The following is a 14,940-nucleotide window of genomic DNA, read 5'->3' on the forward strand; positions in this document are numbered from 1 at the left end:
GTAAACAGATGGATATTGTTGTGTTAAAAAAAATTAAAAGCAATAGTGGTAGGACAGATACGACCCATATACTATATTGAATAGCTTTACCCTTAGCCTGCAAAAGAAACTTATGAGCATTTAAATTGTTAGTCCTTTCTGGAAACAAATTAGTCAAGTTTCAAAAATTTTATTTTCTTCTTTTTCATATTTACATCCACTATTAGGCTTTTGTCCCCTTGGGAAAAAAATCAGAGCTATCAAAATTTAAAAAAAAATACAATTACATGGATTACAATGATTTCATTTTGTCAAATTACATGTGTACAAATTTGTGTATGATGTATATACCTGTAGTTTCATAGAGGAACATCTAGAAATATATGCCTCCAATTCTTAATAGCATTTTTATTTATTGTTATAATTTTTGATAAAATGTTTTGAAGTTTTTATTTCCAGAGTTACTTATTTTTCTACAGAGAATATATAGAGCGATTCTTTAAATGAAGTATTAAAGTAAAAATCTGTATTGGCACATTTTCTTTAATAATTAAAAACATAAAAATGTGTCTTAATGTATTGATTTGAAGTTTTAGTTAATTAAGCTTTTATGAATACTCACTATATCTTTACACGAAAGCACTTACCAACTACATAAAACAAAGTTAATAACACATTACTTCAAAATATGATTAATTAAATATTCAAATTCATATCTAAAGTTGAAATATGAATGATTAGAGGCAATCAATCTATAAAGTCATTTGACAAGCACTACTGGTTGATTCCTTGTAAAAATTGACCTGAATCACCAAGTTATACACTTTTAATTACAGCAACAAATATTTCTGCTACATATTATTTCATACATTTATTAATTTCGCCCACTATCTTTCAAATGTCATTTGAACTGTTATATAAGCTGCAACATCTAAATCATTTTAATTGCTAAATTTCCTTCTCAGGACTACTTAAAAATAAAAAGGCAATTCAGGCAATTAATCTGTCAGCGAGAAAACAACATAGATAAAAGACTTGATTAGCTGGCAGCCACCTTATCAGACACTTCAGTTAACTATAATTTGGGGAATGCATCAACTTTAAGAAGAAAAAAAAACTGCAAATTTTAGATTCAGAAACAAAGCAAATGAAATCCCCCCAAATAAAGCTTTGGGGGGGAAAATCTACTTCTTTCTTCTTAAAAAGCAAAGCTTATCATTTAAATCCTTTTGACTGAAGGAAGTAAAGACTCAAGGAAGAGGACCTCCAACTCTCCTTCCACCACTCAAGGTTAATGCCTCCACTTCTTGCTTTTGATCATTTGTCAACCATGCCTGAGTCTAAACTACACTAGGCCCAGCAGAGCATTGTTTCTTCTATTATTTATTCTTTTTTCACTTAATTATTTTAACCATATAATATCCCAATATCTCTTTCATTTTAAAGAAACAATCACTTCAAAAAACTAAATTTTCAAGTTATTCAAGGATGTGTCTTCCCCACGTTGTTACCTTGTATTATTACTATCCCTTTCCCTTAAATCTGTGTTCTCTCCAACCATTCTAAATTCCTTCTTAGTTCATAAATGACATCTCAGGAACCATGTTCCATGCAAATTATAGTTTGTTTACTCAGAAAAACTTGATTTCTCCAGTGATATTTCTGTAAGTCCAGGTAAGCTGTTTAACTTCTCTCAATCTTAATTTTAGCATTTTTAAGGTCAGAATTATAGCTCTCATAATTATTTTGAAGACAAATTTTGAAAAAAATTGAGAAATTTAATATGAAGTTGTTATCTGTGCTGTTTTTAGAGCAGATATTGAATAAATAGTAAATATTATTTTAATTGCATTAGGTTTTCTAACTTCTATGGATGACTTTATCATCTACTTAAATACCTTCACCATTTTTTACCAGTTTAGCTCACCTCTACAGATTAATACTCAAATTATGTCAAACCAATGTTGCTAGCAATAAAGAGATTAGGTCCCATAGCACCTCTCCCTCAAAAATTGTGTGGTACGAAATCACTATACAAACTGCCGTGGAGAAGGGTTGTGATGGTCAGTGTTATAGGGGCGAGAGAATTCACCAGAGGCAGAGTGAGGGACAGAAAAGGCAGATTTATTGAATACACTGCAAAGGAAAGCAGTGGGCAAGAAGAGAGAGTGTTCCTCTCCAACAGGGAAGGTCTTGAGAATCTATATATTCTGATCTTGTGGGCTTCCTTTAAGATTTGGAATGCCTGTTTTTGAAGGCTGTTATCTATTGGCCTGTCTGGTCAGTAAAATTCCTGCATTCCTCTGAGTTCACATTATTAATGGCCACTGGTGGGCTTATGGCTTGGTTCTAATAATAACCTTTGGGATCCCTTATCTGCCAAAGGTTTTATGGCCTGGTTTCTATGATAAACCCTTGGTTCTCCTTATCTGTATAAGCCTCCAATTCTTGATAGAGAAGGAGTGAGGCCTCCTTTTTATCCCTGTAACCCTGATAACAAACTTTCAAAATCTGCACATTAATTTTGTATTCTACTCCCAAATCTTTAGCATCATACACAAACATTTGTGATGTTTTCCCACATCATTCCTTCAAAAACTGCTCCATTGAAATAGGGATACCCTCACTTTCTTGGTCATAATAGTCATTTGTTTCCATTCTCTGCCCTTGCTGCCTACAATTTGACCCAGTCTCTCTCACTCTTTCCCTCTTCCTCTCTTTCCCTCACTTTGTCACTTTCTCTCCATTTTTACCTTGTTTTGGGATTGAATTTACATGCTATCTCAGCTGGAAAGCTGCCCCTGAACCCTAAGGCAAGGTTACCCCCTTTCTAGTAACCACTGTATATTGAATATAGCTTGAATATTGCATTATATTTAAAGATTTCCCTCTCCCTATAAATGCATTGATGTATTTAATGACACAATTCATTCTGGATATTTAAAATATTCTTTGAGAGAATTAATGTATCATTTGATGATCTAGTCATTTTTTTAAAGATGTATTTATTTATGCATACAAGAACTGGGGTATAGGCCAGAGATGGGGGTATGTGTGTGAGAGGATTCACCAGAGACAGAGTGGGGAACAGAACGGGTGGATTGATTGATATACACTGTGGAAGGGAGCAGCGGGTGAGTCAGGAGAGGTCTGCTGTGCCATGTGGGTAGCTCCCTGGCTGGGGATTGAACTCGTGCTGCAGTGGCTGGGGATAGCTTCATAGGTTGTGTCTTAACCCCTTGTGCCACTAGGGATGCCTTCTAGTCATTTTTAATGTGTTATTGTGAATTTATGTTTAGAAACTTTGATTTCAAAGTATATACAATTCTTAAAAAGTTGTTTTATTGTTTATATGAAGAGAGACTGTCTTAACCCCCAACTGTTCATAGTAATCAGAAGAATGCACTATCTCAGACTCAGTGAAAAATGGGAAACAGGTATTCCTGGAATTGGCACAAAAACAATAATAAGGTGCTATGTATAAAGTACTAGAAATGTATCACTTTCATTATAAATGTTGCAGAAAACAGCTGAAGCTGATAATTTCCTAAAGCATAATATGAATCTAAATATGTGCACAAAATTCTTTGGATGTTCTTTTATGTCTTACCATAATTTCCTAAATTTAAAAGAACCGTAATAAACTGCCAAGTCACAATTTGTGTGATGAGATTCTAAACTTAATGTAATATAAGAATGAGAAAAATAGGGGCCTCCCTGGTGGCGCAGCGGTTGAGCGCTGGGTTGCGAAGCTGCCCGCGGCCTCTACAGCGCCGGTTCGATCCCCGGCTGCTCCCCAGCCACCGGAGGAGGGTCCCACATGGCGCGCAGACCTCTCCTGCCGCCCGCTGCTCCCCTCAGCAGTGTACTTCGGTCCTTCTGCCTGCTCTGCTCCCCGCTCTGGCCCTTCTGCCTGCTCTGCTCCCCGCTCTGGCTCTGGTGAATTCTCTCACCCTCCTGCGCTTCTGACTGTACCCAGTGCTTGTATAAATAAATAAATAAATAAATAAATCTTTAAAAAAAAAAAAAAAAGAATGAGAAAAATGGGCCTCCCTGGTGGCGCAAGGGGTTAAGCACCGCACTATGAAGCAGTCCACAGCCTCTGTAGCACGATTTCAATCCCTGGTCAGCCAGAGAGCAACCCATATGGCAAAGCAAACCTCTCCTGTCTTACCTGCTGCTCCTCTTAGTAGTGTATTTCAGTCAGTCTGCCTGTTCTGTTCCCCACTCTGTCTCTGGTGAATCCTCTCACCCCCCTGCATCTCTGTACTCCAGCCCTTGTATGCATAAATAAATAAATCTTTTTAAAAAATGAGAAAAACATCTACTTCACAACTGACTTCTATGTCACCCTGAAACATTTCTGATACCTATCAAGAAAATTACAAAAGACTGTTGTCATCTTTTCATTGATCTCAACCTACAGATGTGGTGCAATTCGGGGGGGGGGGTGGTATCTTTATGAATTAGAAAATAAATTAGAGGGTTGAAACATATATGGGCAAGAGGAGAAATGCAATCACACTGTCTGTGATATAGAAATTATTTCATTACCTGTAAGGAGACAGAGTAATTTTATAAAGAAGTAATATGATTGCATTGAGGAGCTAATTCTGGCTGTATGATAATCAGTATTTCAGAAGGGGAGGGGCTAGGTGTGTAATGTTATTGGTCTAAGAATTTCAAACTGGCATGACCACTCCAATCACTTCCTATAACACTAATCTTGTCACCTCTCTCATCTTGCTAAAATCTCTCCTTTTAATTTATACTCACTCATTTGAGATATTCTGGAATTCTCTTTTCCTATCCATGAATGCTATCTCTATGAGCAAAATCTTTCTGTCTCCTATTTTGTAGAATGGTCCTCTTTGAGACCACATTCCCCTTCCCATCTTTAGCCTAGTCAACTCTCTTCTTCATTCAGAAGGCATAAAAGATCAATTATACTCTTAACATCTCTAAACTGATTGTCTGTCTGTCTATCGATCTTTCAATCCATCATCTCACTACTCCATACCTACCCCCAAAGCACTCATCCCTTTGCAGTTGACCATTGTGCCCTTTTACCCCATTTTTTCCCATACTTTTCCTCCCCCTCCCCCTCTAGTAACCCAAATTCTACAGTCATGTTTTTAGGATTTGTTCTGATTTAGTTTTGTCAATTCCTTTATTTTGTTTCTGTCTATTCTACATATGAGTAAAATCATCTGGTATTTTTCTTACTGTGGGATACATGTGTATTTTGATTTGTTTATGCTATGAATGCTGTCTTTAAAACCAAATTAACTATGAGGATTTAAAAAAAAACAGGCTTGTTACTATAGATCTAAACTTGAGAACTTTCAGAAGACTGTTAGAAAATAAAGAACAAACACATTTAGGAGTAAAGGTTATAAGTTCTGGCTACTTGTACAACCTTTAATTGATCCTTAAAGCAAACTGCTCCTACATATAAAATCTTACACTGAATTCCAGTTTCTCTAATTGTGTCTCTATTATCTCTTATTTCTGAATGAACCTACCAATGGCTTGGTGTATTTTTCCATGTTTTAAGATAGACCACTTCTTGTCTATCTGTCTGCTCATTTTTTTTCTTCTCAGGTCCAGGATTATTGCTCCTAAGACTCAGTTCCATAATGAAACATGTGTACAATACTAAGCATTCACAGATACATGCTAGACACTCAAGTATTTAATCAATGAATAAAGAATATATTTTAATATTGAAGGTAGTTAACATCATTTATATAACCTATTATTTTTCATTGGCTCTTAGAAACCAATAACATGACCATAATTATTATCTATCATCTTTTTGTATTCTGTATTATATTCAGCCAGTCAATGTAAATTTCCCCCAAGAAAACAGCTGTACATAGGTCAGCCACCTTGATGTTTACTCCATATCACTAAGTTGTTTAGGCTCCAGATCTCTTCCATCTATGCTGAAATGGGTCATGCCTGACTGTGTCTCAAGATACGTCATATTTCATGCAACTTCCCTCCTCAAGACATTTTACAATTATCTTTTCAGAGTCAACATAAGATAGCAGATGGATAATCTACTTGAAGGAAACTTAGGTCATATATCATTAGGCACCAGGGAAATTCTATATGTAACCAAACATCTGCATTTGTAAAATAGAGCTGAAATCTTTCCAAAAAAAAATTCTCAAAGCCCAATTTCTTGCCAATTTAACATCTGAATAATGTAGGAAAGGTAATCATAAAAACAGAGTCAGTAAATTTTTGAGTAAAAGGGCCCGGAGAGATCAAGTTTTCCAGCTCAGTAATTTCACAGATGGAAATACAGAGCTTAGAGAAGTTAAACATTTCACTGAAGTTCACATAACTAGTTCCTGACAAAAGTGGGACTGAAATGCAAGTCTGTTCCCAGTGCTCTGTTACCATGATGCCAGCTCATTCTAGTCAATTTATTAAATACTATGGACATTATATATTGTAGACATTAAGGCTGCACTCTAAATATAATACCAAAGTTTCCAATCATTCTTAACAATGTTTCTGTAATCATAATGGAAAAATGGCAGTCTAAATTGTCTTTCATAGATGCCCAGAGAATGTTTTCTCTTGAAGGAAGTAATATCAAATTAGGATAACAAGATGCTTATAAAATGGATGTTTCCATTTGCAGAATTAAATATTTAGACCTTCCCAGAAATGTATTGGCATGAATTCTCATGTTTGCATATTTCCTTTCCAGTTTATAAGCAATATCCTAAGAAGCGAGGAAATGAGAAAAGGGGATTCAACATCACTGGAACATTCCAGCAACATCACTGGAAACTAAGGTAGATTATTTTCTAAATACCAAACACTATGAAGAATTTTTGAAGATACAGGTTAGATGAGTCTTTAACAGATTGATAAATTGTCTTCCTATAATATTATTACTTAATAAGAAAGAAATGGATGTGATGACTGGGATTAGGTAAAATGGAGTAAAAATTGACAAGGGGAGAGGTAAATTTGATTCAAGTTTTTTGTTCAGTGATTTTTTAATATGAAAGTTCCAGTGTGGGGACATTACTGATTGAAAGGTACAAGTGACCACTTGGGTTTGTGCCAGACACACTAGAAATTTGGCAATGCTGATAATAGCCCTGTACAAAAATGATCCCTGCACTCTCCCACATGCTTCACAGTTGGAATGTTTCATTGATTGTTCACAAAGGCTTACCAATAGCTGTGAGTGAGCTCTGTTTTACATATAACTATAAAGTATTGTTGAATAATTTTAATACTCAGTGAAGTTCACAGTAATGCAATTATTATGTAGAACAAGAAAAGTCCACACTTTTGGGGAAAGTTTGGAGAATTGTTTCTTGTGGTATTTAAATGGTTTATGTCATATTTGTTTCGGTCTGTACTGGTAGCCACGCATTCCGATACATGCTTCTGACGCTTTCGGTGTTGCTGCTCGTACCATCATTTCCCTGTTCTTATGTATGAAACAAGTTATTTTATCATAGGTTATTTTCCTTTTAATTGTAATGTATTTGGATACAGTGTTTTGAAAGAAATGCTGTCACAATTCTGAATTTAATTCAACATAGTCAAGGGGGGGGTCACTAAATATTTACTCAAAGTGACACATTTCGTCTGACTGGGGTTGAGCCATTGCTGTCTTCACAGTTGTGCAGAATTCAAGCCATCATTGTTAGCAAAGTTCAGGCTAAGGAATAGAGTGTGTGTGTCCTCTGTACTGCCAAAAGCAGGAGATATTGCTTTAGACTCACATGTATACAAAGACCAAGCAGGTGACTTATAAAAGGTGAAACACTGAGAATGCTGGCCTATAACATGAAGACAAGCACCCCTTCTGGCTGGTTGTTGTTCTAAAGCGTAGTCATTTATTTTGTTAAGCACACTGATATATCACTAATGTATCAGCTCAAGAGGGTCTTGGTGCTCCATCTATGTAGAAAGCCTTCACTGGTCAGCCCCTGCAAGGGCTGTCTTGATTGTAGGCAATGCCTCCCTCAGTACCATGCAGCACATACTTAACGCCAGTTTGATGTAGAATATGCAGATGGAACACTGTTTAACCAGTTCTCTCTAGAATGTTCTGGGGTTCAGTTAATGCTGGCAATCAGTTTGTCTCTGACTAACTTCCTTCCTTCCACACCTGTTGATCCTAGGGCACACTTTAATTAACATTCTGGCTATTAAACTCACTTTCAAAATTCTCTTCCAAGAGAACTAAATTTGCAACATTCAGTGTTAGTATCTCATGATAATTTTAGAAGAGAAACTGGCAGTGTGAATTCTTGTATCAACTCTCCTGATTTTTGATGGTTGCCAGCAAATTTAAATACTCTTCCCATTAACACATCTTTAGGCTACATTTAAATAAGTTAGGAAGACTTTAACTTACTCAAGACAGTTGTATCAGAATAAATACGAATAAAGCTCCTTTTGCTATTGAGTGTGTCCCAACTTAAACAACAAATGAATTTTGTGATTACCCTAGACAATCAGTTTGTTACTTCTTAAAAGAAAAGACATCCTGAGGCAGCCGATCCTTCCAGGCTCAATTAGGCAAAGTTTGTTAAACCAAAGTGTGGACCATGAGGCAACTAGGGTATATTTGTTTTTATACTGTGGTTGGCACCCTGGTGAAATTATGAAAAACCCATTTCAGTGTCAGAAATGATGGTAAGTCAACCAAGTCTGGAAAAATAATTTGTCGAAACCATTTCCTTAGTGAGAAATGAGAGAAGAATCGATGATATTCTCCTGTGTTTAATCATGTTCTTGATCCATTTACCTGTTTTCACAAGTTAATTGCAAAGCCTCTAATAAACTGGCAACAGATATTCCACTTTGACATGTTAGATAAAATGTTCTTTAAGTGTCTAGGAAACATAAAAATTATTACATCGGACCTCCATGGTGGCACAAGGGATTAAGACGCAACCTATGAGCTGTCCGCAGCCTTTGCAGCATTAGTTTGATCCCTGGCCTGCTGGGGAGAATCCTACATGGCGCAGCAGACCTCTCCTGACTCACCCTCTACTCCCCTCAGCAGTGTACTTCGTCAGTCTGCCTGTTCTGTTCCCCACTTTGTCTCTGGTGAATCCTCTCACTGCCCCCCACACAGCTCTGGCCTGTACCCCAGCTCTTATATGAATAAATAAATCTTTTAAAAAAAGATTGCATAGAAAATTTCAAAATAGATACAAATAAACACAAAGTGGAAAATTCAAGGAAAATATCACTGACATAAACATTTTTATTTTTTATTATTTATTTATTTATTAAAGATTTATTTATTTATACAAGCACTGGGTGCAGTCAGAAGCGCAGGAGGGTGAGAGAATCCACCAGAGCCAGAGTAGGGAGCAGAACAAGCAGACTGATGAAGTATACTGCTGAGGGGAGCAGCGGGCAGCAGGAGAGGTCTGTGCTCCATGTGGGACCCTCGCCCGGCAGCTGGGGATCGAACCGGCGCTGCAGAGGCTGTGGGCAGCTTCGCAACCCAGTGCTCAAATGCTGCGCCACCAGGGAGGCCCTACAAACACTTTTATAAAAATATACACACATAAACAAGTTTACTTTGGTAATAAGTTAATCAGTCAATTAACAGAATTTGGAGAAAAAGCTCAACTAATTAATTCTTGAATCAGAAAACAAGTAAAACTGCAGTAACATAATGCCTAGGTATCATAAGCTTTCCATAGCTTATCCTTAAGAGATGCACCAATAGTAGAAATCAAAGTCAAATCCATAACATTAAGGACATTCATTTTGTTTTAAAAATAAGATAAAAGATCTAGAGAAATGAACAGGAGGAAGAAATTCAACCATTATTAAAAAATAATTTGTTAGTGCAAGGGTAGCTTCTTTGAATAAATAAAAATTAAAATGTTCATATACTACCATAAGCAGGAACTGAAGTTGACCTTTGACACTGTGGATAATAGGGCCAAAGATTCCCCCACCTAAGAAAATCTGCAGCATATTTATGGTTAGTCCCCTGAATCCACAGGTTCGACATCCAGGGGTTGATTGAATCCATGCAGGCAGACCACATGGCTAGAAAAAATTCCTGCATAAGTAAACCCATGCATTTCAAACCCATGTTGTTCAGGAATAACTGTATATATTGTATAGTTATATGTGTATGTGTATATACAGTTGTTTATATCTATGCATATAGGAAAATATATGTAATGGGAAACTGAATTCTAATGCATATGTGAAGATGTGGAGGTAACACTGAGAACCGATAAAAATTTATGAACATGATAGTGTGAGTTAGCCTTTTATATAAACATCTCAATCTAGCAGGAAAAAATAAGACATCCTGATCCAAGAGACCCATGGAGTTCCAAGCAAATTAATTAATATTAGACTGACACACTACAAGATAGGTAATGAAACTGTTGAAAACCAATGACAAGGACAAAGTATTAAAAGCACTGAGAGAAGTGTAACATCTAAAGGAACATCTATTAAAATGTCTGCAGACACTTCATTGAAAATTTTGTAGGCAAGAAAGGAATACCAAGATATATAAGCAATTATTAATAGAACTAAATGGAAATATTTGCAGCAACACAGTTAATACCCCACTTAAAGCTATGACCGAGCAACAGAACAGATATAAATAAGGAAATAATAGGATTAAATGAACTAGAACAGATAAGCTTAAGAGACATGTATGAAACACTCCAGCCAAAACTATTGTATATATATATTTTTTCAAGTGCACATGGAACATTTTCAAAAATAGACCACATGATGGGACACAAATCAATTTCAAAAAACTAAGAAGTTTAAAATTATACAAAGTACTCTTTCTGATAATGATGTCAAATAGAAATCAGGTATTATAGAAAACTGGAGAAAACTTAAATATATTGACACTAAACATCATGCTACTTAATAACTATTGGATTAAACAGAAAATTAAAGCAACAATCAAAAATATTTCCAGACTAATGAAAATGAGGATATAAACTTTCAGAATGTAGCAAAAATAATCTCATGAAGGAAAATATTTGCAATATAAGCCCACATTAAAAATCAAGAAAAATTGCAAATAAATAACAATATCACACTTAAAAGCAGTTTGATAAAGAGGAATGAATAAGACCCAAAGTTAGTAGATGGAAGGAAATAATAAAAATAAGAGCAGAAATAAAAGAAATAGAAATGAAAAAGACCTCAGCACATGTATGGAAACCATCTTTATTGCCTGTACCTACTCACAAAATAATCTTGCAGGACATTTTTCTTTTAAAAATCTGTTTGGGCCTGCCCTATTCTTTCAGGAAAGGGTCATTGTGTACATGATGAGCTATTTCATGACCACTTGGATATGTGTGTGTGTGTGTGTGGCATCATCAGACTGGGCAACCAAACTAAATTTTGGGTAAGAGGTCTGGCCTCTATCTGTGTGGTGATCACATCACTCCTCTACTATTAGGTAAGACCTCACTCCTCCCATGGGATGAAGCAAATAAATGTGTTTCTGACATAGTAGTTTATTTTCCCATTTGTGTAGCTAGGTTAGAAGGAGTCTTATAATCAAGAACTTAGCGGGCAAGAGAGATTTTTTTTTTTTTTTTAATTTTCCTCTTTTTTTTTTTTCAAGTAAAACAAGTTTTGTTTATTTTATGTCCAGGAATATGTTAGGGTTGCAAGAGACCTCTGACACTTATTAGTCCAATCATTTCACCTTTGGGTTTCAAAGATGACTTGCACTAAGTCACATTAGCTGATCAGGAACAGAATCCAGAAAGAAGCTGTTCACAGGAGAGGGCGCCACTTTCCAAAGCTACTTTCTCCAGAAGAGACAAGAGTTTTGCTTTTTCTTAAGATTTTTTTTTATTTATACAATAGCTGGGGTACAGGTCAGAGGCACGAGAGGATGAGAGGATTCACCAGAGACAGAGTGGAGAGCAGAACAGACAGACCAAAAGCACTGCTGAGGAGAGCAGCGGCCACGACAGGAAAGGTATGCCTTGCCATGTGGGAATCTCCCTGGCTGTTTGGGAATCGAACCTGTGCTGCAGAGGCTACAGACAGCTTCACAGCACTGCCCTCAGCCTGCTGCACCACTGGGGAGGCCCAACAAGAGTTATTTTTATGTTGACATATTTCTTTATTATTATTTTTTAATTTTATATATTTTTACATCATATTTCATTTTTACACAATGTATGCATTTTCATTTTGGTTATAGTCCCCATACAATTCCCACCCTGCCTTGTTTTGATGCTACTCCCTCTTCCCTCCCCCGACTTCGTAGTGTGTTTCTGGTTTATAGTTGCTTGTTGAATTTTACTTTATTATAATTAGTCTTTTTCCTGGTCCCTTATTTAGTTTTTCTAAATTCCTGCTATAAGTGAGACTATCTGGTATTTTTCTTTTTCTTTCTGGCTTATTTTGCTGAACATGATCCCTTCCAGCTCCATCCATGTTGCTACAAAGCTCCATCCATGTTGCATGAGTTTATCTTTTTGCTTGCTGAGTAATATTCCACTCTATGTACCACATCGTTTTAATCCAGTCATCTATTTTTGGGCATTTGGGTTGTTTCCATAGCTTAGCTACTATAAATAGTGATGCTATAAACATAGGGGTGCAGGTGCCCTTTTGAATTAATGTTTCTGTGTCCTTTGGGTAAATACCTAGGAGTGGAATTGCTGAATCATATGGAAGCTCTATCTTTAGTAGGTTGAGGAATCTCCATACAGCTCTCCATAGTGGTTTGCACTCCCACCAGAAGTGCCGGAGAGTTCCTTTTTGTCCATATTCTCGCCAACATTTGTTGTTGCTAGTTTTTTTAATATGTGCCATTCTCACTGGTATAAGATGGTATCTCATTATAGTTTTGATTTGCATTTCCCTGATTACAAGTGATGTTGAACATTTTTTCATATGCCTGTTGGCCATTTGCATTTCCTCTTTGGAGAAATTTCTTTTTAGCTCTTCTGCCCATTTTTGACTGGTTTATTTACTTTGTTTTTGTTGAGTCTCATTAGCTCTTTGTAGATTTTCGTGATCAGTCCTTTATCATTAGTGTTGTGTGCAAAACTTTTCTCCCAATCGGTGCGATGTCTCTTTGTTTTGGTTACTGTTTCTTTTCCTGTACAGAAGCTCTTTAATTTGATGTAGTCCCAGCTGTTTATCTTTTACTTCAGTGTCACTGCTTTGAGTGATATGTCTTTAAAGATGGTCCTGAGGTGTATGTCATGTAGTGTTTTGCCTATATTTCCTTCTATATATTTTATGGTTTCAGGTCTTATGTCTAGTTCTTTAATCCATTTTGAGTTGGATTTTGTGCATGGTGTGAGGTAGTAGTCAAGCTTCATTCTCCTACAAGCAAATGGACCACAAAAAAGAAGGCAGGAACAGCTATACTTATATCAGATAAAACAGATTTCAAACTCAAAAAGGTAAAAAGGGACCCAGACAGTCACTACATTATGATCAAGGGGACAATACTTCAAGAAGACATAACACTCACTAACATATACTCACCCAATGAAGGAGCACCAAAATATATCAGACAACTATTATCATTTCTGAAAATAGATATCTGAAAAAATACATATGTAGTAGGAAACTTCAACACACCACTATCAAAAATGGATAGATCAATGAGACAAAAAATAAATAAGGACACTAAAGCTCTAAATAAGGATCTAGACCTCATGGATTTAACTGACATCTATAGAACACTAAACCCCCAAAAAACTGAGTACACGTTTTTCTCAAGCGCACACAGATCATTCTCCAGGATCGATCACACACTGAGACACAAGACAAACATCAACAGATACACCAAGATTGAAATCATACTAACCATCTTCTCTGACCATGAAGACATCAAACTAGAAATAAACCATAAAAAGAAGGCAAGGAACTCTCCTACCTCATGGAGATTGAAACATACACTACTGGAAGACCACTGGACTAATGAGGAGATCAAAGAATAAATTAAAAAAAAAAATACTTTGAGTTGAATGACAAGGAGGACACTAATTTCCTAAATGTATGGGATGCAACAAAAACAGTAATAAGAGGAAAATATATAGCAATACAGGTTCACATCAAGAAACAAGAAAGAACTCAGTGAAACAACCTAATAACATATCTCAAAGAACTAGAAAAAGAACAACAACAACAACAACAAAAACCCTAAAACCAGTAAAAGAAAGGAAAAAATAAAAATCAAAGCAGAGATAAATGAAATAGAGACTATTTTGTTTTCTTAACCATTGAACATAACCAAACCAAAACAAAACAAAACAAAACAAAACAAAACAAAAAAACAATGACTCCCCAGCATGGTTTTTGTTCTCTTTTGGGAAGATAAATATCAGGTAAGCTTTATAGTTTTAAAATTTTAATATGTTTTTCCAGGACCACTATTTAGTGAATTAAATTATGTCTTCAAATATACCCAAAATGGGTTAGACAGATACACTGCACACATCTAAAACCATATTTTTATAATATCCAAATGACCCATATTTCTCTTCTCAATTATTTATCCGATGTGAAGGGTTAATTTTGACTCACTAGGGATGAGTCAAAAAACCATTTTTTTTAAATAGAATGCCATTGGAGAATATCAAATATTAAAAAGTTACATTGTCATTATTGGTGAAAATGAGATGCCATATCTGGACGTATTTTACTTTTCCCAAGGATAATCAGATGCATGGTTGCCTTATTGAGGTCTTGGGTCTCTGAGCCTACTACCTATCATTTGCACAAAATACTCCAGGAAGAATGCTAAAATGTCTGTCAACCCAATGTAATGAATCCTTGAGCCATCCCCTCTCCTCTAGCTTGCACCTGTGATCTTAGAAGAGGTCAAATATAACCAGCTGAAATGTTATAATTCAAATGAATCTATGAATTGAATCTTAATAATACAGTGTCAAAAACAGTCTGCCCTATATTTAATCACTTAAA

General features: G+C 35.9%; 1 long non-coding RNA gene across 1 annotated transcript; it reads left to right on the forward strand.

Moving 5' to 3' along the window:
- Window positions 1-1,586: 1,586 nt before the first annotated feature.
- LOC129146644 (uncharacterized) lies at window positions 1,587-11,955 on the forward strand. Its single transcript, XR_008553608.1, has 3 exons — window positions 1,587-1,653; window positions 6,707-6,794; window positions 11,854-11,955. It is a non-coding gene; the product is annotated as an uncharacterized LOC129146644 (long non-coding RNA).
- Window positions 11,956-14,940: the final 2,985 nt, after the last annotated feature.

This window comes from Talpa occidentalis, unplaced genomic scaffold (assembly GCF_014898055.3).
Source record: "Talpa occidentalis isolate TD23 unplaced genomic scaffold, MPIMG_talOcc4v2.1 talOcc4.3, whole genome shotgun sequence".
NCBI classification, from domain to species: Eukaryota; Metazoa; Chordata; class Mammalia; order Eulipotyphla; family Talpidae; genus Talpa; species Talpa occidentalis.